Below are 20,550 nucleotides of genomic sequence, written 5' to 3'. Positions count from 1 at the left end.
TATTGAAATGGTTTCTTTTGTTGAATCCTGAAAACGTATCAGTTTGTTGTTTTAATCATTCTTTTGCTAATTGTGAATCTCTCCCTAAGGAAGGAATGTAAAGAGAAATATCTAATTACACCACTTATATCAGAATGGCAAAGTGTGTATTTATCTTGTTTGTTAATTACATATGTCACAGCTGAAGACCACACATCAGCAAGGTCGACATTAGCCAGAAAGGCCTGGTAAACATCAAAAGCTAGGTGGGTAGCAAATCGCAAACAATACAGCAACTAGAAAGCAGATACACTTTTTATATATTTATATTAAATCAAAATTTCTTTGTTCTCCTTTTTTGTTCGGTTCTGCATTCCAAACCTAGTCAGATGCTATACTGTGGACCTCTGCAGTCTTGACAGCAGAATCACCACTACTGAGCAGGTTTCAGGGTCCCCCAGCGTGTGTCGAGTTTTGAAGGCAATGGGGCAGGCACCTAGCGAATTTAATCTCTTTCCTCTAGCCCTCTCATTTGCCTCTATTCTGGTCCTTCCTTCTCTACCACTGACTGCAATTCTTCTCCTTTGCGGGGAGGTAAGCAGATAGTCCTTCCAATCTGAGCCAAAGCCATAAAGTTCAATCACATCCAAGCTCCAGAGCTTCAGCTTCCTACGGATGCAGGCTCCGGGAGTAGCCTATTGTGCTCAAAGCACGTGCCCTCCAAATCCATATGCACAGTTAATTAGTTTAGAGTCCTAAAATGTTATGTGATTCCTTTCTTAATAGAAATGAGAAGTGGTAAAAATGAGAGGCCTTTATTCACACTTTATCAGCTATTTTAAATGAAAGGGTATATTATCCTCTGGATGGATTTACAGGAACACTCATTATGTGCCTAACTCCTATTATCAGTAATGGTGGTAAATGCACGCACGCACAGCGCAGCACTCGGGGCTTTACACAAGAGGCCACTCTTCCCCTTCTGTTATTAACAATCCCTGCTTCACATTTCTTAAATATCTGCAATATGAAACAAAACACTATTCACAATCTAAAGCCTATCTGGGTGTATGTTTTTCAAAGGAAATGAGATTGCTACATTACAAAGGTTTGCAAATTTGCTTTATGATAGCAAATGGCTATGACTGCTGCCCACCCTGGCAGCATCTCCATAGGGGGAGAGCACAGGGCTGGGTGGGGGGTTTCGAGGCTTTCTCTGTTAGCACCATGTAGGGCTCTGTTAGCAAGGAAGTGGAATTTTTCACCTGTCAACTATTATCTTTCAGTGTTGGCAAAACCAGGGATAATGCATGGAAGAGACAGAAAAGTAGGAGAAGAGACTGGTAAACAAAGCTTCCAACTATCCAGAGGAGCCTCTTATATGCAGTCACTCTTTCTCTTATTTCTATTCCTTTGCTCCGCAAATATGTATTAAATATCAACTATGTGCCAGGCAGGGTGCCGGCTATGCAGACAACAGTGAAATAAATAGATTTGGGTCTTGCCCCAGGAAACTATTTAGTGGGAAGATAGAAGTAAAATCACTCATGCACAGTTAGTTTTGTTAACATTGCAACATAGGAGAAGCACATGGAGCCGTGAAGAACAGCAATGGAGGGAAAGCAGGAGAGTTCCTATAGGTATTGATGCAGGAACCTCACTCTGAAGAAGGTGCACCATCCCCATGAGAATTGGGAACTGGAAGGGTAAAAAGGCAGAAGGAGTAACACATGCAAGGGGCCTGGGACAGGCAGAATTCACATTCAATGAGTAGTGTATACTGTGTGCGTGCATGTGTGTGTGTTTGTGTGTGTGTGTGTGAGTGTATGTGTGTGTGTGTGTGTGTGTGTGTGGCTTGGATTTGACCTGAATGTAGAATCAGCAAACTTCCCAACAACTTCCCTCTAGCTAGGCCTCCACTCCTCATTCCTCAGAGCAAATCCTCGGTGTTCCACACAGGTTGGACGTGGTAGGGATGGCCATGGAAGTCCTATGTAGCTATGCTTGTCAAAATATCTGTGAGGAAGGATCAGATTTTTAAAACATCCTGTTGTGAACTGATGCTATTACAAAATATAATAAATATAATCTACTTGAAAAATGATCATGCACTTTGACGTCACCACGATATTGATTGCTATAAAAATCTTCTCAATGCTCAATCTTGGTTTTTGTTCTGATCTCTTTTTAGATCCATAACAAACAGTTTGTAGACCAGACTCCCCTTAAAGATGAAGACTGTCCAGCACATTTCACCATCAATAAGTTATGGAGCCAGACTACACACATGCCTGCCACCGACAAATGGATAAGGAAACTGTGGTATGTAAATACACTGGGGTTCTACTCAGTATCTGCTGGAAAATGGATGGAACTGGAGAGCCTCAAGCTAAGTGAAATAAACCAAGCTCAGAGAGACCAGGGTTCAGTGTTTTCTCTCATGTAAAAGAAAGAAAGAGGGAATGAGGAATTTAAAAAAAAAAAAAAGATCTCATGAAAATAGAAAAGAGACCAATAGAACAGAGGAAGGTGATCAGAAGGAAGGAAGGAAGGAAGGAAGGGAGGGAGGGCATGGGAAAGTAGTGGGGAACCTAAAGAGGAAGTGCCCAAATTATGCAATGTCCACGTACTAGTACTCCACAGTGAATCCTGCATATATACATATATACCTACACATTGCAATACTTAATAATAACGATGCTAATGATAATAGAAGGGAGATTAGTAGAATAGAGCAAGCAGATCAGGGGAGATTGATCAAATTATATTATGTACATGTATGAATGTGACATAATGAACCTCACTATCGTGTATAATTATAATACATCAATAAAAAGAATTTTTTAAAAGATCAGGACTATTCCTATACTTTAAACCTTGCCTCTTTGACCTCCGGTCAGCCAAACTCACCATCTACCTCTGAATGGGATGCTCCTCCTAAGCTCTTCATTTCAGAAATGGTACCAGCACCCTGTCCAGTTCCCACCCTGGGACCCAGAGCCTTCCTGGACACCTCCCACTTGCATACTCACCGTGTGCAATTGTTTCTGTTGTTCCAAGGCCAAGTTCAAACTCCTTCAAAAGACACAGGGACCTGAGAACATGCCCTGGGGCTCTCTGACATCCCACCTCCCAGGCTCTGGCCACATTGGCAGTTTTGCGAGTGCCCAAACATACCCCGGACCCTCACCCTGCTGAAGCCTGGAGGGCACCTGCGGCTCCCTACGGTTCCTTCTCGAGGTCTCTGCTCTTGTGGCTTTGACTCCAAGAAGCCTTCTCCACGTCCCCCTTGCTCGTCAGGCGCTCACCCTTACACACTTCCCCAAGTTCCTGCGATTTTACCCTTCACAGTCGCTGCAGTTACAAATTCTGCCTTTCCAGTTATTCTGCTGTCTCATCTGTCTGGCTCTCGATCTGGCACAAAAGCAGACAATAATATTTGTTGAGGACAAAAACAAAATGAAAAGAAGGGGAGAGAGATTCAGGGGGAGCTGACAGCTGGGGACCTGGGACGTGACTACCACAGAGATGCAGTGACCCTGGACTCTCCGGTCTTCTGGCAAAATGCTGACAGAGGCACTGGTTCAGAGCAGACCCGTGGACATGACCTGACAGATGAGGGCTGCAGGCTCCTCTGTTGTGGATGCACAATAAGAGACGACACTTCTCGAGTCCCTACGTGCTCCTCTGGAGTCACTCACTCCACTTTCCCGTCTACCTCAAGTCCCTATTGTTACCCCGTCTTACAGATGGAATAACTGAGGCAGAGAAATGCTAAGTAATTGCTCAGATAAGATTAGGCAGTTAATAAGTGACCGAGCCAGGATCAGGATGTGAACCCACACACTTTGCCTCCAGGGCCCTTGTTCTCATATACCAGGCCATGCAGAATGCAGTCAGGGGGTCCCTCAGGGTAACCAGGGATCCATGAAAGTGGGCACGCCTGTATCCATTGATACTGCCTCACTTACATATTTCACAAGTACAGTCATCCCCCAGTGTCCATGGGGGACTGGTTCCAGGACTCCGATGAATGCCAAAATCTGCAGATGCTCAAGTCTGTCTTATACAATCACGTGGTATTTGCAAATAAGATACACATTCCTCTCATATACCTTGAATCATCTGTAGATGACTTAAAATACCTCACACAAAGTAAATGTTATGTAAATAGTTGTTACACTATCTTGTTTAGGAAATGATGATAAAATGTCAGTACAGATACAATTTTTTGTTCTGAATATTTCCAATCCATGGTTGGTTGAAGGCATGAATGTAGAATCCATTGATATGAAGGGCTGACTGTATTTGCTTACCATCTACTAGGTAGCAGACACCTCGCTAGGTGCTAAGAATAAGCAGGTGACTGACACAAGCCTTCCAAAAGTGGAGGAAGAATAATAGTGTGACATGACATGGTAAGAAAAGTGATGGAGTGGAAACCCAGGAACCGACTTAGACCTGCTGGCTGGGCTTGGGAAGGGGCATGAACTGCACAGCTGGGGGAGAGGAGCCAGAGGACCCAGGCAGAAGGCAAGCATGTGCAGGGGCACAGGCGGAGGGAGGAAGGCAGGGCTGGAGGGTCACACTGCTCAGTGTGACAGGAAGCAGGGTGCAGAGTGATGGCTGGGGGGAGGAGCAGACTGGGCCAGACCAGAGAAGCCAAGAACCCAACAAATCTCCACATCATAATTAGCTTAGGAAAGCAGGGGCTGCCTTGCTTACCCTGCCTGGCTCCCCTCACCAAAAGGATGCATACAATGTATTTAGCAATGAGTAAAGTGAGCGTGAGCACTGACCTGAGGATCAGCTGAACTAATGACAGCTGGATTGCCCCGGGCCTACTGTAGTTCAGCTTCTAACCCCAGCACATGGTGACCTTTGCCCCAAAGCTATAAGGACACAAGGAAGGAACTACATTTTGTCCTATATTAGACATGGTTGGTTGAAGGCATGAATGTCGAATCCTTTTTGTCTTAAAGAATTTCCACGTAAAATAGGGGAAGCATGACCTGGTGGAAGGAGGGTGGAGGCGCAGCTTGAAATTTAGTTCTATCATCAATGTGATACATTTATACACTGGAGTTCATCACACACAAAGTTGATTCTTATACATTATTTCAATCCCTTCCTCATAATATTCTTGAAATAAAGGTATTATTAATGAGATACAAATTTTATGAATGAGGTAACTGAGATCCAAGGGATCCTTGCAGATCCTACCCATGATGGTAAATATAGACCTTCCGAGGATGAATATCATGAAGTGATCAAAATCCTCCTTTCTCACTGCTCCACTCGAAATCGGCTCCTCAGTGGGCTTCCTGGTTTCTGGGCTCTTCCCATGAAAGTTTCTGGGCTCTTGCCCATTTAGGGGAAGACACTGTAACTTTGGAAGGCCTCTATGAAAGTGAAAATGTTGTACCTGGCTGGGCAAGTATGCAAGCACACACACCTCCCTCAAAAAGAAGGGCCCATGTAGTTTATCTGCACTCTCAAGAACGGCTGAGCTCATCTTAAAAGCAGAAGCCACAGCTACTGCAGCCAGCCAACAGGACCTGGGGGAAAAAAAAAAAAACGTTAGAGGAAACATTCAAGGAGGGCAAAGCTAGGGAAGAAAAATACAGAAGGCAGCAGAGGCAAATTCCCGAGTTCTGATGGGTAGACACACGGCTGGCGTGCTGCTACACAGCGAAGCCAAGACATTCTCAAAGTGCGTGAGAATGATTCTTGGAATGCGGGAAGGTCTGGCACATAATTCCTTTAATTATTAAAGGAATGAGTGATCCAAATAAAAGTACCATGCCCTTGAGACCTGAGGCCTTTCAGCAGTCATGTTGTAGGTTTTGACTTATTTTGTCTGTTTTTCGTAAATTGCTATTTATAGGACACATTCCTACACCTGGTCTCATTTGAATCTTACACTAGTCTTATAGCTCATGTAGGATTAGCTCCATTTTTGTAGATCAGAAATAGCTGATTTCTGGGGACATAGCTCAGTTGGTAGAGTGCTTGCCTCGCAAGCACAAGGCCTTGGGTTCAATCCCCAGCACCACCACCAAAAAAAGATGATTTGGATCTCAATAATAATAATACTAAAATTTGGATCTCAATAATAATAATACCTTTCTTTCAAGAATATTATGAGGAAGGGAGTGAAATAATATATAGGAATCAACTTTGTGTGTGATGAACTCCAGTGTATAAGTCAGCTTGAGCTGCCCTAACAACATATGACAGATGGTTTTGGAAGCTGGAAGTCCAAGGTTAAGTCGCTGACAGGGTTGGTCAGTTTCTGATGACAACCTTCTCCCCCGGCTTGTAGACAATGTCTTCTCAGTGAGTCCTCACATGCTTTTTTCTCTGTGCTTACGTATCTTCATTTCTCTTCCTCTTCTTCTTTTTTTAAATTTTAATTTATATATGACAACAGAATGCATTACTATTCATATTACACATATAGAACACTTTTTTATCTCTGGTTATACACAAAGTAGTCATCCTTTGTGTCTTCATATCTGTACTTAGGGTAATGATGACCATCGCATTCTACCGTCTTTCCTAATCCTCTCTTCCTCTTCTTATAAGGACCCCAGGCCTAATGGTTTAGGGCCCCACCTTTATAATCTCATTTAACCTTAACTACAGCCCCCCAAAAGGCCTTATCTCTAAATACACTCCCATTAGGCATTAGGATTTCAATGTATGATTTTGCACAACATCTAGTATTCGTGTAAATAATATTATTATAATGCTCAGTGCTCACCTTGGAAACATGAATTGGCCGTGAAGTTTTGCTAAAGTGAACTATTTAGGAAATGAATCATGAGCAAGTAGGAACATTTCCAAAGAGAAATTCAAATGTGTCCCTTTCACCTTCTCTTTATCCACCCACCTTCCTTTGCCCTCGGGGGCCAATATTAGTCTGCGTCTCCATGAAAATGCTCCAGGGAGAAGCTGGCATTATGCTCCCTCACATTTGGGCTTTCCCGGCATCTGAGACAAGACCCCAGGTCTGGGCCCTAACCTCGAGGGCTTCTCCCATCAGCTTATGTCTTGAAGCTCTGCCTTTGGTACCGGGAGCTTAGCAAATTATACATGCAGCTCAACACAGCAGACTGTCTGCTTACCTGCAGGCTTCACCCGCAATGAAAGGCCCAAGTGAAAAGTCACTCTTGAACAGAGATGTCATTTGGAATAATTTTCCCAGGACACGTTTCACCTAGGTATTCACATGGTTGTGGTCTATGCAGAAAAGAGACTAACCTGGGAGCTGTCAGGATGGGGCCAACTTACCAAGGACACGAATCCCAGATCCTGATGCTCACTCAGACTGAACATGAATAGGAAATGAGTCAGAGGCTCCCGTGAAGGAAACAGCAACAGAAATGGAATCAAAATGCCTCAATGTAAGATTAGCTCTTGAATGAACTCTTTATTCTTTCATAGCTTCTTTAGGTTTTGAAGTATTTTTAATGAAAAATAAAGTTGATAGACCAGAAAAGGAGCAATTGACATTATTTCTCCTATTCCCTTGGGCTTCCTGGGGCATATCACAGGTCAAGGCAATCTTGGGGTCTGAGGAAGAGAGGATGTGAACAGCTGAGTAGAGAACAACCTTCTGGGGTGTCCTCAGCTGGGAGTAGGCACCCCGGTGTTCTTTGGGGTTCTTATTACCATCTTTCCCCTTTGTTTCTGCAGATACAGCTGTTCATTTACTTAAAAACAATCACAAGAACAGACAGTGCTGCGCACTGGGAACACGGATCAGCGGGAGACCCCCAGGGGTGCTAAACTTGGGGAAGACACATGACAGCTGGGTGGGTATCAGGTTTGGTTTGTTCAGCTGCTTAACTATGTCACTAAGGACCCACTGCTCTGTTCTACCCACCACAGCCTCTGCTCCAACATGGAAGGAAGCTGGTTGCTGGCAGTAAACAGGGCTGCTCACGTTCTTTCCCAGACCTCTCCTCAAACCATGAAATCATCTGTGTGGAGCCACGGAAATGCACAGCCCTAGTGCAATAACTGCCATCGATGGAATGCCATCTGGCCATAACAGAGCTCCGCAGTGGTCAGAGGTGCCAGGATTGTCTGAGACCAACCAGAATTCTCAGATAAACTCATGAAACTCTCATGAAACCTTGCATGTCCGCTGGGGGAGTTGGAACCACGCTCTGGAAGCAGTGGGAGCACAGACCCGACGAAAAAGAGTTCCTCCAGTTGTCTTCATTCATTGATTTAAAGAGAAATACATATCCTCCTTCCCAAATCCCTGGTCTCAAATCACAGAAGCAAAGCATGATAAGTCTTTTATCTATTTCTCTTTGGATGGAGCTCCTTGCATTTAAAAAGTCCGCTTGCACTGATTTTTTCCTGATGAATACATCTGAACATTGTCTACTAAATCTTCCTGTGGTCAAAGACTAAGCATCTTAACCCCAGCACCAACCTCCACAAGCTACACATACCCTTCCTTTTCCTGGACTCCTAGATCTAAACGTCACTATCGTCAGGCAAAATGCACCCACCGCCTGTGTTTCTGTGGTCCCTGAGAACAGCTTTTACATTTTTAAAGAGTTACGAACAAAAAGGAGAGCGAAAACATGCTACAGAAATTGTGCGTGGCCTCCAGAGCCTGAAATATTGACTGCCTTGTCCTGCACAGAAAAATGTTGTCAAGCCCTGCCTCTCCTTTCAATATAATACTAGTGGAATATTAGAAAAGTCCGTCATCACTTTTACATTGTCGTGATCATGTAAATAGTCTCTGTTACAGGCCCAGGTAATGTACTATGATAATACTCCCTTTCTTTGTAAAATCTTTGGTTTTAAATCTCCCATTATGAACTGCACTCCCCAGCCCTGCTGTTCATCTGGCTCAGTCTTTGCCAGGCTCCGACCCAGTGAGTCAGAACGCTTCACATTACTTTTAAAATATGAAGAATATCAGGTAATGCATCAAATCTTTTATTCCTCTCTGAGACCTCTTTCTAGGGTTCTAGGCTTTCTGTTCCAGCTTGGGAACTTGACTGTCCATAAGACACAGCTGCTACCCTTGCCCTCTTCTATATATATATATATATTTTTTTTCTCTCTTTCTGGAAGAATATCATCCCATCACTTCCCAGGGAAGGAGACGGTTTGTTGCCCCTGTTATCTGAAGATGACTTGTCTTCACCCTCCCACAACTGACATTTGACTGGATAAAGAGTTCTGCCTTGAATTCTAATTTTCACCTCAGAATGTTGGAGGCAGGGCTCCATGATCTTTTTCACCCTTGCCTTTTCATTTTCATTTAAGAGCAGGTCATTGGAAAGCTCGGTACACAGGTGACCAAGCTCCCTGATTGGTCGACTTCATAGACTGGTGACAGGAGAGGGCAGGTGAGTGAGCCTTCTTATCAGGATGCTTCTGGATGCTGCCCTCTGGGGATCTTGCACCGGTCAGCTCACTTCCATGTCAGCACGACTACCCTCTCCTTCATGAGCACACGTACCTGGCTCTCTGTGGTCCTGAGAAGAAACTGGGTGCTCTCCCTCAGTGAACCCCCTCCTCTTAGTCTCTCTTGTGGACGCTGCATCTCGTGCTCTCCCTGTGTGTGGCTGGCTTCTCTGAGTTCACAGCTCACCATTTTGATTTCTTTGAAAAGTAAACTGTGGTCTCCCACTAACCTTGCTTAGGAGATCACAGAAGACCTGGTGGTTTGAGGGTTTCACATTTTTATTTCCAACAACGCTCAGCAGCAGGCTGCCCTGACCCTCCTCTCTTCTCCTGGCTCCCTGTGTCTGTGGCACCTGTGCCTTCTAATGGCTCTTTGGGATTCTAGTTTGTTTCACTAGCCCTTCAGTGATGCTTGCTCCTCTGCATTTTTTTTTCATTTGACTTCATTCTTCAAGAAAGTTGTTGCCATCTCCTGTTTAATGTCTTCTCTCTCTCTCTCTCTCTCTTTGGCATTCTTTGTCTGGGCTTGTTTATTCCTTAATTACAATTCAATCTGAGCAGAGTAAATCCCAACCTGTGGTCTGTCTCCTGGGCTTAACTGTAGGTCCAAGTAGCATTCCAGTTTAACCCAGACTGTATGAGAAAGGAGGAGGAGTGTATGCGATGAGATCCAAGGAATTGATGGGGAAAGGATAGCTGAGCCTAATCAGAAAGACTGATAATAACAGGACAGGTGGGTAGGGGACACAGAAAAGCAGTTTAGGTAGTAGAAAGAGCAAAGGCCCCTGGGCCAGGAAGGTGTGGGGGACTCAGAGCACAGCATATCACAGTGTCACATTTGCGGGAGCCTTAGCTACTCTTTCCAGGAGGGGCAGGGCAGAACTGAAAGATGAGACTTTAAAAAAAAGCTTTTTCAATGCTAGGAAGGAAAAAGGCAGTTCATTTTTCAGGAAGACAAACCTGTAGGCCTCAGGACCGAGCTGGTAGGAAATAGTTTACAGTGGATACATTGACAAATGGTGTTGTCTCAACATGCATTCGAAAGGTAAGTTGTTATGTTCCAGGCACTTGTGCAGGGATGAGTATGTATAAGACATACTTAAGGAGCTCAGAGCCTGGGAACCGGCGATGGTAGACAGTCAAGTAATCATGAATGTAACCTAGAAAAAATTCTTTGGGGGAGAGACAATCAGGGGTTGTAAATCCCAGATGAGCGATATCTGACTCAGAAGGTTGAAGAAAGCTTCCTGATGGAAGGGTGGGGCTGTCTGAATCCATTCAGCCCTCTGGTCAGTTGAATAAAGTGGTTGTCTTTGGGTTTCCTGAAGTCTTATGTAGGCCAGGTAATCATGTTTTTCCTTATTCTGAGATTTGGTTTGGGATATTTGCTGAGCTTGGATTCTGTCTGAAGGATGCAGTTCAGTCTATCAGTATATAGGATACTAAGCTCTAGTCCCCACTAGTGGAGCACAGAGCGACATGCAAACCCCACTTACCATGTGCCCCAGACAGTGCTGCTTCTTATGCACATATCTCATGAAATGCTCTTTATTATTTCATAAGTTGGTTAGGTCCTGATAATATTCTCATTCTATAATAAATAAACCCGGATTAGAGAAGTGAAATGGCTCTCCAAAATATCTGCCAATTTGAACCCTGGTCACTCTGGACTATAAGATTATACTCTCACCACTAAGACCTATGCTGTCCCATCTTTTAGAATTGCCTTTTTTCTCTCTAAAGGAATCAATGCTCTGCATACTGGGGGTGGAGGGGTGCTAGAGGCCATAAATGCACAGTCAAAATCAGAGCTGAAAAACAGCTCAGGTACCACTCTGGGTCAACTGTTTAAGCTGCAAGGTCTCTGGGTGAACTCTAGTCCTCGGGTTCTGGGAAAAATGCCATCAAAATGAAAAAAAAAAATTTCATTCTAAGCTTTTCCCAGTGTGCAGAGTAGGGAAGTGCATTAGAGAAAGGAGGACTATCCCCCACCGACTGGGCTCTGAGTTGGTGATGAAGTTGATGGGTTAGGAACCACTTGCCCCTGAGGTTTATCCCTCCAGTCTTTGAGCTGTAGACATTCCAAACAGAGGCCACAGAGCAGGAGGTGGAGGGCAGCTGATCTCTCTGCTTGTGAAAGGCCCCATGGGAACAGACAGAGCCTGTGGCCTCGAAGAGTTATGAGCTCTGGCATCCTGTAGTGGAGGGAACAGGCATCTTCCCTCCGTCGACCACCCTTGACAAGCCAGGAGCATGATTCATGACTCGTGAGAATGCCTGCTTTCTTCAGAGGAATCTCTGGCTTTGCTTTGGGCCCAGGAATAAATTGGCCAGAATCGACCCTCCTACAGTAGTGGTTTCCCCACCACATAACTCTTCTGAGGACAATGGCTTTGCCCAACGTGGTAAAGGGGAAGTTCAACCAAAGGAAAAACTGAGCCCACATGATAAAACATCAGTGTTATCAAGGGACAGCCAGGCCTGAGACCAGACGACCTCGCCTTGCGGTGATGTTAGGAACACTTTCTGTTTGTGTTCTTCAACTGCCCCTGACATGAATGTGTCCTCCCAAAAAACAGCAGTGACCGTACCAGGACTCAAGTTCTTTCTGACTTACTCACCAACTCTTCCCAAGCCCCACCTAACTATGTGACCTTCAGGAGAACCCATATGTGTCCATTAATCTAAGGTCAGGACTGGCCTCATTCTGGACAGCCTTGTTTGGCACTGTGGAAACTATTTACAGCTTGGATTAGATGCTGTGCTGCCTCCAGGCTGCCTGCCATGCATTGAAGAACTGCACGAGAGCTGACATTTGTATCTTATTGAGCCCCCACCAGATTCTATCAGCAAAGTGGTGTCTGTCCATTTTTAGAAACAGGTTCAAAGTGTTAAGTATGTTTCTCAAGAAAGTATAGCTGTCGAACAGGGCTCAAACCAGGATTCTGTGGCACAAAAGAATGTATGCAGGCTGCCTCTCCAAAGTCCCTCCCAGTTTTGTGTCCCTTAACATGTGAACTAGTCTAAGAAAAGAAAATGCATCCAGGTATGTTTTTTGTATGAAGTCCAGAGCAATCTAGTTTCCTCTAAATCCAAAAATACAGTGTTTTTCTGATGAATGGACAGAGTCACCACATTTGTCCTCCATGGGAGAGCACTGCCACTCGGCTGACACCTTCATTTGCAGATGCCCTTGAGCTGTGAATCTGGAATGGTGAGGTTAGAAAGTCTTCCCAAACTAAGGTAAAAGCCAGACCTGACATGCCATAAGCACATTTAACTCCACAGAGAGGCCTTTTGGTGAGGAACTGATCCGTCTAGCCCACCCAGTACTCTTTGGCAGCATGTGAGGGGTTCCCTTATGTGTGAATCCTCTAGCCTCAGTTGAGCCTGCACAGGAAAGAACTCAAGCCACAACCTTGGAGCCATGCTGCTCCCAAACTTGTGATCCACAGAAATTATGAGAAATAATAATTATGTATTAATGTTCTAGGCTGCTAAGCTTTATAATAAATTTAATGCAATCCTAGATGATGAATATGCACATTATTATATACTTGATCAAAAGTCAATAAATCAAGAGGTGATAATAAAATTAAACCCATTCATTTTCTAAGGAGCCTGGCCTAAATTTGGAAGATCTACCACTGTCTGTGGTATAATTAAACACTATGCTGCCCTGGCCAAGGTACTCATTTTTTGATTCCTGGCCTTAGTTTCTCATCTGTTAAAAGGTACTTGACTGAAACAAGTTGTAAAGGCCATTACAGCTCAGACTTAGATACTCTGTAGTTTCTTTACTCAGGCAGCACCAAAGCCCAGTGTATGCAGTAGCTGTTAGATTTGGGTAAAGCCTGTACAGCCAGACTAGTACTATATTGTGAGGACAATAAACTGCAGAGACACCGTTGGCCCACAATACTGCCTGTTTATCACCAGAAAACAACATTGCCCATATTTTCATGCAAAATGATAAAGAGCTCTTGGTATCAAGTCTTCTAACATTTGCAGCAGACTGAGAGTTTTGGAGGTAGCGTAGGGCAGTAGAGCAGCTTCTGGAGACTGGAGCCTTGCTCTGCCCCTAAGTGGCAGTGCCACCTTAGCTGAGAGACTTCATCTCTCAGCCTCAGTTTCCCAACCTGTGCAATGGAGGTAGTCACAGCTGTGACTCAGTAGTGCTGTTGTGAGTATCAAAGAACAGATGTGTATGAATGAAAATGCTTTTGTCCATCTGTCCTTTCTTTGGAGGCGTTATGTTGGGGCAAGTGGAAAATTGAGTAGAGAGCTGTTTATGTTGAGGTTTTCCAGGAATTTAACATATAAGATTCAATTGCCATTTCAGACTTCAAACTTGGAGGGACACAGGAAATGTCAATCACTTTAATATAAAAATAGTGTTATTAGCATTTTCCCTCTAGATTGTGACATGACACCGTGGAGTCAGCTGAACAATCTCAACTCACAGAGTTTGTATTAGAAGGAAATAAAGGTGAACCAACATGCTTTTGCTAGGAAAAGTCATCTAAATGTTTCCTGGACTTTCTTCTGGCTTAGCCCTGTCCTCCAAGAATGTAAGTGATGGATTGTATGGACTTTGGGTCCTGGACTCTTTTTCATCTGTCTTCATGGCTCCAGGACTTTCGCTGATGAATCTCTCCTTGCCCACAAGCCCTCTTCCTTGCTTTCTTCAGCTTTCAAGGGTCAGGCTCAAAGAACACCTGTTCCTAGATGTTCCCAGGAGAATTAGCAGTTACCACTGTCATCCCAATGCATCCGGCCAGAGTGCTGTCACCATCTTGGCCTGTTGACTACACTTCTCCATGTAACTCCCTGAACTTCCCCAAAGACTCAGAGTTCCTAGAGCTGACAGATCATTTGTGTTTTCAATTTATGTTCTCTGGCTATAGTACATTTGTCTGGCAGAATTTAAGCAATATTTATATTGGAAGGGGGGAAAGGCAAGAAGGAAGGAAGGAAGAAAGGAGGGCAGGCAGGAGAAGGAAAAAAGGGACAAAGTCAAGAGTGCTTATCAGTTATTTTTAGGCACAATTCTGATCAGTTTCCCTTGTGGCTAATCATCAGAGTTACTATTGTCTTCATTATACAGAGAAGGGAACTGAGGCTCAGAAATTGCCCAAGATCATGCAGCCAGTAAGTGTTGATTGGAAATGCTACAGTAGGCAAGGAGAGAAACCAGACGCTGAATCGAGACAGACGAGGAGAGGGACAGGCTGATTTGGTCTCTGGCTGCTTGACTGTAAGAACTGCTCCTATTGGTCGTCACAACAAAATAAACAGGGAAATTGAAGGAGAGCTGTTGTTGCCTTGGACTTTCTTGAGGGGAATGGAGGACGAATATTTTCATTCAGCATTTTGGGAGCATCAGTGCTGCTGATGAGGCTCCAACATTGCAAGAACCATGCGGGAATAGGCATTCTACAAGGCAGACCCGCACCTCCACAGGGTGGGCAGTCACTGATCTTGTTCCAGAATCTAAAGAAAGCTACCAACAGCTGAATAAAGGAATCAGCTTTGCTTTCAGATGGCCTCTCCCAGACAAAACACACCCTAGAATGGACTCCGTTCTTTTGTCCTGACTGTGAATTTGTTTCCTCCCGGGTCTGAATCTCAATCCTTCTTTTCTTAGTCTGAGCAACATTTGTGTGAGCTCCTTTCCTCTTGAACTTCACTTACAAGGTATCAATGGGTGCTCTTCAAACACATCTCAGCTCCAGTCCAGTTCCCGTCTGAACTCCAGCCCCACGTTTGGAAGCACCTGAAGACAGCTCTAGCTGAATGTGCCAAACTTGCACCAAACCCGCTGAATCAGTACCAAGTTGAAATGCTGCTGCGTGCCCATCTGTGAACAATGGATTCTGAAGAGGGAGGTGAACTGATGAATGAGACAGGGTTGACTTGACCTTTAAAACCCAATTCCCCCAACTTTTCACATGGGGAGAAGGAGTCCTGGGGTGGATGTAATCTAAACCCAGGGTAACAGTCTCATCTAAAACCTAAAGTCATTCATATTAAGGAACAAGGTGGAGATCTAAACCTACATGTTTCTGAAGCCCTGACTTACAAATATTTTTAGTACAGTTTTCTTGGAGAGGGTAGACTGAAGTTGGAATAATTAATTTAACCATGTTGGCATTTTATGTCAGGCCATTTATTTGGAGCTTTGAAATTATTAGGGATGAAAGACAGATTTAAGTATCAGTGGCCATTATCATTATCACCCACCTCTTGGTTTTGGATAATAACAGTTGCTACCTTCAGCCACCAACTCCAGCTAAGCAGCCTCCAGAATTGTGTGTTTCAAATGTGCAGAAACAGGCCTCAAGGACAACACCAAGAGCAACAAAGGTTTTCTTCCACAAATGCTTAAAATTTACTTCCAATACTTAAAATAGAAATGTCAAGGAATGTGTTGTTTTAGGTAAACTGACTTTATTTATGATAAACCAAAGATTTGCAAGAGTATATTTTAAAAACACTCAAAACATATCCCTTTTGTACTTCAAAGGCCGTTTGGTCCAGGGCCCAACAGTCAAAGTGGTTATTATGGTCCCATGTGGGAAGAGGCGGGTGAGGCTGGAATGCGCCCAGTAAACATGAAACCCCATCCGCAGAGCTCCACTTGCTCCCGCTGCTCCACCGAGTCTAATTGGAAGAGAGCAACCTTTCTGAGAAAGGAAAGAAACTTCTGGATTTGAAGCAGATGTCTGAACCTTGTAGAATCTACCATGCAGGCTTTTAAAGGAAATATTGCAATAATTAGGGGTCCGGTTTGAAGTCAATGTGTTGCTGTAAAAATTAAGGATGTTTACAACTGTGGGAAGGTTTTCTTTAAAAACCCAATTCTGATTCCAATTTGCTAGCAAATTGCATCCTGGCCCCATGCAGGGAGCGATCAGGGGAACTTTTTAATAGATTAGGATGCTCCGTGTCCATCAAAGTGGGGGACGTCCACTTTCTGTGTCTGAAATCTAAATATGAATTCTTATGTATGATCCAGAATTCATTTGCAGAATTTTGTGACCTAAAAAGACGATTTGAGATTTGGAATCAAATGAAATGTTTTCTCAGTTGATTAAATACACATACACTCATACGCATTCACACACAGTGAAGATTTGGCTTTGCTTGTGTGGTCCCTGGAATGGGAAATCTAGTATTTGCTAAAATGACTGCAGTTTCTCAGATATTGGTTAGTCATGAAACACTGTAGTATACTCAATTTCAGGTTATTCAAGGACAAGCAATTGAACAACGTATGGATTAAGTTTCCCTACAGTCATGGGGTCATTATTAATTATCAGGAAAAAATAGTTTTACTTGCATGTACCCAAAGGGGAAGGAGACAACTGAATATAAGTGGGACTTATGAAGGGAGGTGGAGTCAGAGCTCAGTGCAAATCCAGTGTCCATTACTTCGTTTTGTGACCATGACATTTTTGTACATCAATTTCTTAAATATATTGGACATAATAATATCAACCTTGTATTGCTACTTTGAAGATTGATTGTACTAGTATGTGTAAAACACTTATTATTAGTGTGTCCATGGCATGGGCACACTCTAGGTGCAAAAGAACAGTGACCCTCCCCCCACATATACTTAATACACACAGTTTTATTCTCAAGGTCCCATATTTATATTAATTCATATGAGTAGGTCAATGTCATTGCTAGGATGGTGCATCCCATAGTAGAGGGGAACAGAAGGAAATGGTCAGTGTCAACAAGGTTTCCCAATAACCTTCTTCCTCTTTGCAGTGGTGCCCCTGATTTCTACTTGAGCAGGGGACTATTCAGCTGGAGGCTACATTGCTCCTTTTCTCTTGCAATGGACCATGCATGTCACTAAATTCTGCCACAAATACATGATTCATGCCACTTGCCTTTTGCCCCTTCTTTTTTGTTTCCCCTGGGCAAGAGAATGTGTACAGTGGTAGTGAGTCAGTTTTACCCTATGGAAGAATTTAATACTCCAATGGATAACAAAACAGAATGATCCTGGATCCCTGAATGGCTTTGTGGAGTAAAACTTCCTAAGGCTCTGGGGCCATCTACCACTTCAGTCTTTTATGAAATTAAATGAATAAATAGGTAAATAGATGATTCACTTTGATTTGTCTGTTGTTAAATACACTCATTTTTGAGGTCCCTTGGAATATGCAAACTAACCTTGACTTGGCATCTGAGCTTATTCGTCAAGTCCCTCTTCATCTTAAAGACACCTTCGGGGCCTGGAGTTACCTCACTCAGGTTGAACTGTGAGTTTCTCTATGCTCCAAAGTAATCAGTTCCTTATTCAGTTATTTGGAAATCATTTATTTGGTAATATGATATTAATCATTTACTGTGTGCTTGATCTGTTCTAAGTACTAGGAGTACAGATATGCCTAAAACTTGACATTAATTGTCACAGAGCTTACAGTTTAGAATGTATTGTCATTGTCAATGACTGGGCTTCCCCTCCATGAAAGGCCTTTTGAAAGTTCTATAAATAGAGAGATAGTCTTTTTCTTTAGGGAACCTATGATCCACAATTATTATTAAACCTAGTCCTTGTCTAATTCTGCATTTTATTTACAGATAGCCATGTTCTGTGCTAGGCCCTACCACTACAGAGTAAGTTCCTTCAGATGAAAATTATGTTGTTGTATTTATTGCTAGTCCTCTCCTTCCCCACATTGATACTTTCTTTCTAGACTATGGCAAATACTCCACAACTGTTTGCCAGAGGAAATTCAATCCACATCGTGAAGGACATCACTCCAAAAACAGACAGCTTTACCCTACAAAATTGAAGAAGCATTGTGGGGGCATTTTTAATTTCTCAGCCATCATTTGAACACTATCAAACTAATTATTACCAAGAGAATCATTTTAAAATGCAAAACAATTGTTCTTATTGCTTTTCCTTTGTCAATGGTAACAGAAGGTGATAATTCATTTCTTCTCAATACTTTCCAGAAACACTCTTGTAACTGGTGAAACTCAAGTAGTTGTTTTTTAATACTTCATTTATGAGGCAGTAACTGAGTGAGTGGTTTTGCACACCACTTCATTTATAAGGTAGCCACAGAGGTACATGTGTAAAAGTTATCTTGAACTAATTTTTCAAGACAACTTCAATTTTCAGTATCCAAACCCGCATTTGCACACACACACACACACACACACAATACACTCGTGTTTCATTTACACTTTTGTGATCATAACTTTTCATTTAGAGGAGGATAAAATCAGTTCAGAAAACTTCCTTAAAATTCACCCCCATATTCTAATTAAAATACCAAATTTACATATATTGATTTTGCAACATAATTAACCAAATCTCATCTATAGTGACTCATACAGCACAGAGCAACACTATCTTTAAGATGTACTGATATGTCCCAATACCCAACCAGTGAAGAGCAGGTTGAAGGACTAATATTATGCCCAGGAAATCCATATAATGCCTTTCAGACGCCCAAAGAAAACTCCTGAAGAAAGCCTAGGATAGATGCACTCTCCCAGGCTTAGTTGAGCACAATGCCACTGGCAATTACCAAAATACAGAAACCAGTGACCTAACACAGTTTTTTGTTTTTTTTTTTTATTGGTGATTTAAAAAGAAAATGCAGGGTTTATTTCAGCTTGAAGGGGGAAAATCAAAATATCTGTCTCATTAGAGAAATACTCGATGGTCTTCTTTAACTCAGGGCCTTAAGGCCTTTTGCTTGGATGATTAAAAGAGCTTAACTGGCCTTTCTGCCTCTCACTCCTGACTATCCTGAATATTGATGCACAATGAGCTTTCTAAATTGCAAATTCGATAGTCTCACTTCTCGACTAAATCTCATAATCCTCTCTATCACCTTCAGGATTCATAAAATGATTCACGACAGTGGTTTCCATGCTTGGGCCCCGGGAGCAGGGCTGGTCAGGTTAGGAGTGCTCCCTGGTTCATGGCTAAATGACACACACCAAGGTTAGCCTGGCAGGTTACTCACAAAGCTGACCTCATTCAGTTCTTTATTCTGACATAATGCTAGTCTGACTTTTTGGAACTCCTTATTTTATGAAATCAGAGTTACTGGTATGTGACTTGCCCAGGACACTGAGACCGTCCATGTTGATCGAGTCTCCCACTCCCCCACTAGCCACACGTCCCTCTCGCAGTCTCTGTTATGTATCCATCACTAACTTCCACTCCAAAGTCACCTCCTCTGACTTCAGGGTGAGTCCTGTACAAGCCATTGGCTTCTTATCTCAGCTTCTAGTCACATAGGAATTAAGGGACACTTAGGAGCACAGAGACCCTTTTCTTCTTAACTGTTCCTGTCCCCTGAATTGAGCTGGAACAACTTTCTTCTCAGAGGCAAAAGATGAGCAGGAAAGAGCTCCTCTGCCCATGATCGCCCTCACTGATCACGATGATCTGTTCAGGCGCATGCAATTATGTCAACCATTTTTACAGCCAAGGAAGTGGAGATACAGACCAGTGCTCTTCAGTCACCATGCTCCGGTCAGGAAGTCGAGAAGATGAGATTTGAACTTCCCTAATCAAACTCCAATTCATTCATCTATTCCCAGTATCTAGCAAAGTTCCCAGCACTTATAGGATGTTTGATAAATAAATTGAATAACTGAGTAAGTGTAAAATGATATTTTTCTGATAATATACTTGAATTTTGTATGAAATTCATACCTGTTAAAATGTAAAGAAAATGTCACCTGAAATCCTTTCACTAGATGACCTCATGTATATTTTGATGAACATTTACACATTCATGGTAAATACATATTCTCTATAAAATATGCCATGCAAATTGGACATTATACATATTTTTTCATAACTTACATTTTCACTCAATATGTCAGGAGCAACTTTTCCAACTGAAAAATATTGCCTCTATATTACAATATTTAAGTCTCTATATTAAAATATTCAGAGTATTGTGAATATGCACAATGGACATACCACAGGTTAGCATTTCCTTTTTTCATAGTAATATAAGTTGTTACTAGTTTATTTTGCTATTTGAAACTGAGTCTACACTGACTACTCCTGCTTAGACACCTCAGTGTATTTCTTTGATTATATCCTTACCAACTTATGGAATAAGAATC

Source organism: Marmota marmota, unplaced genomic scaffold (assembly GCF_001458135.2).
Source record: "Marmota marmota marmota unplaced genomic scaffold, marMar, whole genome shotgun sequence".
NCBI classification, from domain to species: domain Eukaryota; kingdom Metazoa; phylum Chordata; class Mammalia; order Rodentia; family Sciuridae; genus Marmota; species Marmota marmota.
This window is presented reverse-complemented; position numbering follows the sequence as displayed.